The following is a 10,565-nucleotide window of genomic DNA, read 5'->3' on the forward strand; positions in this document are numbered from 1 at the left end:
TGATATGCTGGATATTTGCTGTACATCTTCTAAAGCAGTCATAACTCACCATTTGAGAACCACTGAATTGGAGGGAAAAGACTCTTACACTTTGTTTCTCTGAAAGTATCCCTACAACTTATTATGAGATGGTAGTAAATATACTAACTCAACAATATTCCATATACATATATATATCTTCCTAAATTTTTCTTTGACATAGGTCATATATTCCTGCCTTTTATCCCATTAGATTAGAAGGCTAAAATGATGCCCAGGACTGACACCGAATAGTGGCATACAAATGTTTGCTAAACAAATAAACTAATAGTGCTGAGATATTGTAACCTTGTAACTTTGTTTTGTAAACCAAAGCTAGGTTTTTAAGTATCAGGCAAATTTTCAAGAAATATAACTCAAGATATAATGGGTGGCAGGATATTAAGTTATCAGATTGGAAGAGAAAAATGGTTACAGAAAAGGGATCTCCCTGATGGATTACAAGTTACCAGAGTCTTTCTGTCATGTTGGAATTAAGTGTGTTGACCATGGTCATAGCTTCTTCTTATGTGACTGGCTACTTTCTTCTGTAAATTTCCCTTCAAATGTCCTCTAGGTCCAGTGCATCTGAAAGACTCATGAAAAGATCCCAAATTGTCACACATTATTTCCTGCTGCCAATCACAGTCAAGGGTAAAGACTGCAGTCATGTTTTCATATCCTTGCATTCCGGGAGAAACAGTGCTATATGATGTTGTCCTAAATATGGTGTTAAGATTTAACAAATGCCCAAGTGTCTAATCAGTACTTTTTTCCTGCTGTGTTAAAAATAAGCCAATGGCTAGAGCAATGGCTCAGAGGTTGAGAACATTTGTTGCTCTAGCAGAGCACCTTGGTCTGGGTCTTAACACCCACATTTCAGGCAAAAATATAAACATAAAATACAATAAAAAATTTGAAAATGTTAAAAGATCCAACAAACAAAGCAAATATTAAACAAATGAGTCTTTCATACCATATGTAAATTCTTAGACTATGCAAAGCCCATGTCTATGTCTGTTTTGTACTGTCAGATTATTTTCTGTTTAAATCTTAATATATGGACTTCAAGATTCTCCTGCCTTTCAGCTTTCCAAGAATTTTTATGTAATGAGCATGGCGAAAAGATACAGTGTGAATTGTTGTCCTTTCTCGAGGACCTCATTTAAATCTCATAATAAACCCAGTAGAGAAGTCTGACCTACATTTTGCAGGTCGAGGGAGAGGTTTAGATAGATAGAAAGCGTAGGTTGATAGTAGGTCATTGGTATTGTTGTCAAAGAGAAGCACTTTATTCCAAGACCTCGTAATGCAAATAACAGGCCCAGAAGGGATTGTCCACATTTTGAAGATAAGCTGAGTTTAGTTCAGAATGAGGACTTATCATCCCTGGGGCAACTCTCCTAATATTACTATGAGACAGCAACAAGGATTTCAGCCTGTCTAACTGCAAAGCATGTGCAGCTCCTGTCTGACTGACTTGTTTAACTAAGGGCTTTTCTCGCAACAGGGGACAATTCTTGAGTGTGTACAGCTTCCCAGTAACAGGGAAATTACTGGATAAAATTGTATCCTGTCTTGTCCAATTATAAAGCAATCAGTGCTGGAACACCTTACAGGCTGCGAGTGAGAGCTAATGCCTCAGTTCTATTACCAGTGTATTTTCTTCTTGCTCTCAGGCACCTAGAGTGATAAGCAGCAGTGAGCTGAAAAAGCCCGAGCTGTGGGCTGTCTTGTCTTTTTCCTTCCTTTCATTCCCAAGTGGTGCCAAGGTAATCGCCAGATACTCAGCTCTCAGGAGTGTTGTGCTGCTGGACTGATGTGCCATTTCTGTGTTACTTGATGTTTGCTCCATCTTCAGTTAGATGGAGATGTGCTCTGAGAGATGTGGGATGGCTTCTTTCACAAGGAGGCAGTCAGGTGTACCATGTTCGGCTTCCGGTTGGTGGAAGGAAGATCAGTACAATAAAGCTCAGTTTCCTCCACATTGCTCCATCAGGGTAACTTTTCCATCGCTGTTGTTAATCACCTAAAATGAGGCGAAGAATCAAAGCTCTCCTCCCTTGGCCTTCGGCTAATTATTCTTGTTAATTATTTTTAAATTGTTATTCTTCGAGATGTCATCTGCTCCTAGAACAACCATCATAATTTCTACTTCAAAGGCTTAAGAAGTGAAATTTCCACAAACACAGGGTAAAGGACAGTGGCTGGTCAAACATTCCTCTCCCATATTTGCAGGGTGTGACTCAGATAGCTTCAGTGAATTATTAATTATGGAACACACGCACATTAAACTCCTCAATTAGGTGAGAGCTCACATTAGCAAGTTCCTATCGTGGTACTTAGAGAGGATTTGGCAGTACACTGAGCAAAGCAGTGGTAAATAACTTTCCCCACTCTCTAGCTTTACCTGAATAATTAAGAAGAAGCTTAGATTGGGTATTTTCCTTTGAGACTTTCTGGGTAGCAGGTAATTCTGCTGTGACAGAGTAGAGATGTTAGCATTAACTGGCACTGTGCAAGATAACGTGGCGGCACACAGTGCCACTTGATTTCAGTTCCTTACCTGCCGCGCCCAACCTGGACCAGCAAGGAAGACACGACTAGCAGAGATCTTCTTCAAGCAGTTTATTCAGGAACCTTGTACAAGCTTCTTCTCTCTCCCCGGGGAACGCCCTGCATCAGCTTAAATACCCAACACCGACCAGCCTCAATGTGCCACGTGGGTCATGCAGACAGGCTGTCACTATGCGGAAGCTAGCAGGCCAGGCAGGCATAGCCAAATAAGGACTTGTTTACTACAAGGAGCGCTCACCATCAGGAGGGTGGAAGGCGGAAACCAGCGCCATCTTTGAGGCACGTCACGTCACAGCTCCCTACACTTACCTTCAAGCAGTTTATAATTTTAATAGGAGGACAAACTATGTACGTTCAAGACTGAATATACCAGGTATCAAGACAGTATACAGAAAAAAATAAACAAAGTAGAAGTCTCTGTAAAAGGGGTTTAGCTCAAGGACGTTTCTGACCAGGGAGAGTTTAGTGTGTACAATGCTTTTAATAAACAAGGACTGGTCAGAAGGCACATTTTCTATTAAGAAACACACCCGACAATACAACTATAATAAGTAAATAGCAATCCAGATTGATGTGTCATGTGGTTATTACTTATATAATCAAATATTTCATATGTATGACCTAAGGATTTTTGTTCTCATTCGGGTTATCTTTGGTCTTTTGGTTGTTGTCGTTCAGCAGCATAAATTCCTGAAGTACTGGCAATATAGTTTTTAAGCTTAGAGTGCTACTGCATGCCTGCAATCCCAGCATTTCAAAGCCGAAGTAGAAATATTCTGAGTATTGGGACATCTTGGAACTGAAGCACGTTCAAGGTACCCCAAATGAATCCTCCCCTCAGTTTCCCCAACCCCAACAACAGAGGTATATTTCCTCTTATGGATGGAACAAACAGGATGTTTTTGAAGTCACTATCTAGATTTGAATGCTTGTTCCCCAGAAAGCTACTTTAGTATCAGCATTACAACTAGAATCCATAATTTTGTTTCCTGGGAAGATGGGAAGAAATGTCTATTCAATCCAGATAGCACTGGATTGTCATAAGCATAGGCTTATGTCTTAACCAATCTCAGGGTTTCAGCCATTTTGACAATGTCAAATAAAAGTTATGTCTCACGGAATAGGTAATACTAATACTAATACTAATAATAACAATAGTAAATTATTTAGTTACTCTATAACATCTGTGCCACTATCACATCAATATATTTTGAAGGCAGGTTTCTGTTTAGATTTCAGTGTTTGTTGCTAAGTGAAATGTATGATTTCTTTTCTCCTCCAGTGAAGTACCTTTCAGTGCCATGTGGGGTTAGTAAGAGGTGGTATGTTCATTGCTCTTCATTCATAATAATCAGAGTCTATCAACTGCTGAGTGGATAAGGAAAAGATGGCACATTTACAGAGTGGTATATCATTCAGCAGTTAAGAAAAATAAAATCATATAATTTGTAGATAAGCATAGAGAGCTAGAAACATTGATCCTGAGTAAAGTGTCCCAAACCTACAAACATTAATATCGCATGCTTTCTCTTATGTGTGAATGGTAGCTTTTAGGCTTTAGTGATGTGTTTCCATTTGAAAAAAAAAACAAGTGTGTTAGGCAGCGGTAGGGCACCAAAGAAGAATAAGGGATCTTTCTAGGAAAGAAAAATAGAATATAAGACATAATGAGAAAATAGGGAAAATGTAAGAGGAGGATTAAATGGGGAGAGTGATTGGAGGGCAGAACAAAGGAGGGAATAGGGGAAGAGACAAATAAGACTAACACATGGCCTTTGCAAAAGTCACACGGAAACCAACTACTTCAAAGGCTTCCTTTCACACATACACATGCCAATGCACATGAAAGGAATTAAATATAATCATCATGTACTGTGTGAGACAACAAGGCCCTATCTATGAATCGAATGCTACCAAGTAATAGTGCTAGTGCCAAGAATGGGTCAGATATTAATGGGTCATTTGGTCAAAGATTCCACGGGTGCCCCTAAATATCACTACTGCTTCCAAGGCTATCAGTTATTCTACATAACGTGATGGTAATACATTATTGTTGAAGACACTTATGTCTTCAGGCCTGTTTCACTGATTTAGATTTATACCTACTGCACAGAACACATACACCCCCCACACAGAGAGAGAGAGAGAGAGAGAGAGAGAGAGAGAGAGAGAGCATACACACAGTGTGTGCGCATGTGCACTGTTCTCAAAATTTTTTAAAAGGCAAAATATCAAAGTTAAACAAAACAGAATCAGCTTTTGTTTACTTGAAGAGCTCCTTGAACTTTTAGATCCATCTACTTGTATATCTGTGCAGGAACTAATAAGCAGAGTTACCCTAAACTCCCTTATTGATTTGTCTTTAGGATGTATTAGAAGTAATGCTGCAGAGCTCTTTTTTGCTGACATTTTGCTGTGGCTTGGTATACATTCCCTGTCTAACTCATACAATTGCACATTTCCAAAAGTCATGTGTTAGTGCCATTGGGAGGGTGCAAACTCTTTTAAAAATTGTGTTAGTTTTGGCGGTGCTGTGAACTACGCAAGCTAAACATGCATTCTACACCCTCAATCTTAGAGAGATAAACTTCCCTTCCCTATGCTGTATAGAGGTAGAGTCACTGGATAGTGGATAGGTTATATTAGTTAGTGCTGAGCTCAGATATTCAATATAGTGGCTTTACATAGAGGAGAGAGATCACTAAGAAACACATACCTGTCCTAACTGTTAATAGGATACAACGACGGGGAGTGAGGAGTTTCACCAGAAGGTATATAATATTGTTTGAACTTTCAGCTCAAAATCAGTGAGCTAAATAAACTTTTCTTTACAAAGTAGTCTACCTCAGATATTTGACTATAATAATGAAAAACTGAGTAGTACATTTTCTACTAGAGGAAGTGGAGGGGATTAGTTGGTCTGACAGCTACTTTATCTGACCCAGACTTAAATGAGAGTAATGAATCTAGAGTCTGACTAGAGCTTTGGCCTCTGGCAAACAAAGTGAAGGCTTCTCAGCAGTTCTTAGCCTCCACAAGACTAATTTTCACATCACACCCAGTGTCCTGATAACACTAGAAATGGATTTGAATGAAACTCTAGACTGCTCACTCTTATAGGTTAGCATTCTGAAGTTTCACAAGGAATTGGAAAATAGATGGGTAGTGCCTGGACTTTCACATTTCTACTTTGGAAAAAAGCAGGAGAGATGGCAATAATCCAAATGAATGTCATCAGATTCCAACAGGAGAAGGCAGTGAAAATCATTGGGTATCTGTGCCTGTAGGCAAGTTAGATTATAAACAAAACATGCACAGCTTGAGTGACTGGAAAATGGTGAGACACAAAGTAAGTATATTAAAGGAGTCTTACTGTTGTGGAAAGCCAGAAAACTTAGAGCATGTTGTCACTTCATGTATGGCACGGAAAAAGGGGTCATGAAGGCATATAAGTAGTAACAATATTGATTAATGTATAAATAAGATGAAAAATTTAAGGATATGCATGATTAATGATTATTTTTCGACAAGCTCTTACCATGAGACTGCTAGAGGTAGGTGGGCATATCTTACAGCATTATAGGACAAAAGAGATGAGTTATAGAAATATAAGAGATGATAAAACAGAAAAGAGAGATAAAAGGATCAGAGTTGGGGACTACTTCAAAGTATAGAATGTGATGTACGATTTGTGAAAGTTGGAGACGAGGTTAAAGGGAGAGAAAAGGACATGGTGGGTTTTCTAAATGGCAGCACACAGACTTTTCTTTCCTTTCCTTTTTTTTTTTTTAATTTGCAAAGCTCTAGCTGACAAGGACTGTGCAAGCAAGTCTGGTTAGGGTGAACTTTTCAGCCCAGCTATAAATAGATTCCAGACACTCTCATGTACATAAGAAGCAGAGAAAAGCAGCAGAATCTTTGGTGGGGTCATATCTGTCAAAGTAAAATATTCTTTGCATTATGCAAATGTTTAGCACCATGCAGTCTCCAAGCATCTTCTGATAGTCTCTGCAGCATTCAATATTATTCTAAAGCAAGCTTGCCTGGCACTGTGTAAAATTCAGCCACTGCCACACCCAGCACTCCTGTGGCATATTTCAAGCCGTTTTCTAGTTCTTAGCACCTTATCTTGGGAGGGTTCTGCCTCAGTATCAACGTCGTCATCAGATTTCCCCACAAGCCTTTGACCCTTTGCAACCGACAGCAATCACATAAAAGAACAATGTAAGTGAAATGCAAAATAAGTAATTGCATATTTAACCCTGCCTGTGAATATCTGTGATTATGACCAAGTGACTAATTCTTACATATGCTTTTCGCAGATAAGCTTGGTTAGTAACACTGCTATTCACTAGGGATTGGCCCATTCTATGTAAATCCTAGGGAACGCAAGTCAGATTGGGGGGGAACAGGTTTAGAACTGTACCTCTTTTCATTTTTCTGAACTATGTTTGGCATGGTTCTCCCTGTCTATATGATCTAGTCTGAAAATAGCATTCTGACCCATCGAACTCCTTTCTTTCATTTGAGCTCCACGCATGCTGGCCTCCCCACAGTCACTGCTATTGTAGGGCTATTGCTACTGCTAAGCCTTTTTATCAGGCTATGTATCTCCATACATGTTCACTGTATTGCATAGGGGGACATCTTTCTCTTCAGCCAGAAAAAAAAGAAACATTTCTTCTTTCATTCATCATTTTTCTGGCATAAGGCATTGTGGTAGTTATTTGCCAAATGCACCCTTTGATTGGATTGCAGTTGGGGCTTAGATTGGTACCCATTGTGGTGGTACTGAATGTGGCAGTTGGTTAAGGGGTGGGGCATAGTAAAATGTGACTTATGATGTTTGGCCCTTATAGATAGCATAATCATAAACCTATTCATGTATAGCTTTCCAGACTCAAGTATTTTGTTATAACAACATGCATAGCTTAAGATGGGTTATAAATTTAAGCTGTCTCTTAATAAATTTAAATAATAATTTAATACTATAGTATAGCTTTTTTTTTTTTACTGGTTATTTGAGAGCATGGATAGAAACTACAAAGGCAAGAATCAGGGAAGTTTTTATAAAGACAATATTTTAGTCTTATAGCCATAAATTATTTAAAAAACACATTCAAATCTCAACTTTCTTGATCATCAATAATATTTTTTGTATGTGGTCCACATTTTCCTGTGTAGCATGTTAACATCAAAAGATTATACAAAAGCCTATACAAAAGGTGATCAAATATACATAAGAATAGAATAATTCATTATTTGCCCAAACTCCCACAAACTATAAAAAGCCCCTTACATAGAGTTTTCTAGTTTTGTTTGCTTACATTTTTAAGATTTAAAGCTATTCCGTGTAAATATGCATGCATAGTCCTAAATCTGTATACTGTTAAGTGGAGAATACTTAGTCACAGGTCAAAATAAGGTAGGACAGCTCTTGTTTCTCTGCCTACTTAGAGAATTTCATTTTGACTCTGGGTTTACAAGAATCCAAAATGATCAAAAACCACAGTTAGGGAACAGATATTAAAATTTCACATTGTAAATTTAGTATAGCTCACTCACTCTGCATAATATTACTTTCTGTATGTTTTAAGGGCTGCCCACTTGATGTTTCATAACCAGTTATGGTATAGTCATCCTAGGGGAAGACGATTTCTTCCATTCTCAACACTACTCATTTGCCCATATAATTAATGAAAAAAAGAGAAAAAGAAAGAGACCATGAAAGAAAACTAGGAGAGGTATACAAGAGGCTTTGGAAAGAGGAAAGGGGGAAATAAAGTAACAATGTTATATCAAAAAATAAAAGAAATAAAATATAGCTAAAAAAACCAAGATCATTATTTTGCATTATTTTTAGCTCAATATTCTTCTCTTTTTTTAAATAAGGTTTCATTTGCAAATATTTTATAAAATAAAACCAACTATTCAAAATAGATGACATTCACTGTAATTATATATGCTAAGTGAATAAAATTATTTATACTTTCTATAATTTTGAATTGTTTATCATGGGACATTTGAAAATGTCATGCCACTCACCTTTTTATGGACAATGTACTGTTAAAATTATGATATTCATTAAAACCCAATGCTCTTTTGAATACTATAAATATAATAGCATTTATTTTGTGATATTTCATATAGTTTTATCAAATTAAGACCATTTTGATGACAATTTAATCTGTCATATTGCTGATCTGCAAGCATAAAATAAATTCTCAGAAGTAATAATTTATAATATGTGCACTTTTTTTCTACACTTGGAAACCTTGCTAGACATCAACACAATAATGAAAACTACATTTAAACATTTCAGTTGTTCCTATTGTTGCATGTTATTTCCTGTTAGTACACCTCATCAATAAATATGGGAAATTTACAATGTGAAATCTTAATAACTATTGGCTGATTATAGTTTGGGGTTAGTTTTTTTTTTTTTTGATCCAAGAATCAAAATGAGGTTCTCTAAGAAGCCTAGGAGAAAAGACCAAAGACCTATGCTTTGTTTCTTTGACCTAAGACTAAGTGTCCAGTACTTAATTGACAGTTCTTTTTTTTTTTTTTCATTTTTTTTCGGAGCGGGGGACCGAACCCAGGGCCTTGTGCTTGCTAGGCAAGTGCTCTACCACTGAGCTAAATCCCCAACCCCTAATTGACAGTTCTTTAAAACAGTCATCAGCTTCCCTATGAGTCTTTAGTGATGTTCAAGGAATAACTTTATTTTGATCTTCTTGAGCTCTCAACACTCTGAACAAATAATTACAAAACCAGCCTCAGGCAGATGCCGCACACCATGTGTCATGTCTGTACTTCTTGTCCCTGGCTTCCTTATAGCACCAGCTTAATCCATGTCCTTGGACTTTGAACTTGCAAAGTCTACCATGTGTGAAAATATCTATCATGGTTCTTCTGTCTGCTAGTGTCATTTTAGTTTCTAGCATTTAGGTGAAGACATCCTATTATGTTTATTATGTTCTCAATAGTGTTCCAATAAGAACACCGGTTCTAACCTCTGTAAACCTTCCAGAACCTTCCTTTACTTCCAGTAATTTACAAGCTGTTGAAATAGCAGCACCAGCAGCAGGTCCTGGCTCCTGCTCTTTCTCCATAACCCATTGTCAGGCTAACCTGCCATAATGCTACTCTGGCTGGACAGCTCCACAGATAAGTAGATTTGATACTGTTATCAGCTTGATACATAACTTATCTGCTCTTTATTTCACTTGACTCTTTAGGACCAATACAGCCACCTAGCAAAGCAGGTTTTGAAATATTTTCCAGTGGCTCTTTGACAAGCACTCAGCCTCCTGTTCATTTCCCCATATAGATTTGAGAACAGAGATCTGGCCAGTCATGATTTTAGCTCCTCAACATTGGTTGTAGATCAGTTCTCTTATGCCATGGTTTAAATATTCATGTCTTGCAAAATCCATGTTTTAAAATACTAACCCTCAAGGTGATAGAATAAGGAAATAGATTCTTGTCAGAAGTGATTGGTTTGTAACACTATTCTGCTTGCTTGCTTTTTTATGTATTTATTTATTTAGTTAGTTAGTTTTAGATATTGAATCTGAACCTTATAGCACTTATCCTAATACTCTACCACTGAGGCATATTCCCAACAAGATGCCCTTTTATCATTATCCTGGTAAAACAGGCCCAGAGAGCACTTCAGCTATGTGAGAACATGTAAAATACTACCTATGAATCAGACAATTGGCCCTAGTGATGTCTTAATCTTACTTACTAGATTTAGAACTATAAGAAATAAATTTGTTTGCAAGGTACATAGTTTAAAGTATATTTTAGAGGTCCAAACATCTTTATTTGTAGATTATATTGTTTATGAGAGATCTTAAATTCTTCACTAGGAAAAGTCTGGATCTGGATTACTTTCTTCATTGTGGAAGTATACAAAAAAAGAACCTTGCACACCAGTAGTCTTCCTGTATAACAATAACAAA

General features: G+C 37.3%; 1 long non-coding RNA gene across 1 annotated transcript; it reads right to left on the minus strand.

Annotated features, from left to right (window-relative positions):
- Positions 1-1,286: 1,286 nt before the first annotated feature.
- LOC147998654 (uncharacterized) lies at positions 1,287-2,682 on the minus strand. The gene is made up of 2 exons (XR_015645219.1): positions 2,585-2,682; positions 1,287-2,047 (listed from the first exon to the last, which is right to left on the minus strand). It is a non-coding gene; the product is annotated as an uncharacterized LOC147998654 (long non-coding RNA).
- Positions 2,683-10,565: the final 7,883 nt, after the last annotated feature.

This window comes from Rattus norvegicus, chromosome 20 (assembly GCF_021556685.1).
Source record: "Rattus norvegicus strain SHRSP/BbbUtx chromosome 20, alternate assembly SHRSP_T2T, whole genome shotgun sequence".
Classification (NCBI taxonomy): domain Eukaryota; kingdom Metazoa; phylum Chordata; class Mammalia; order Rodentia; family Muridae; genus Rattus; species Rattus norvegicus.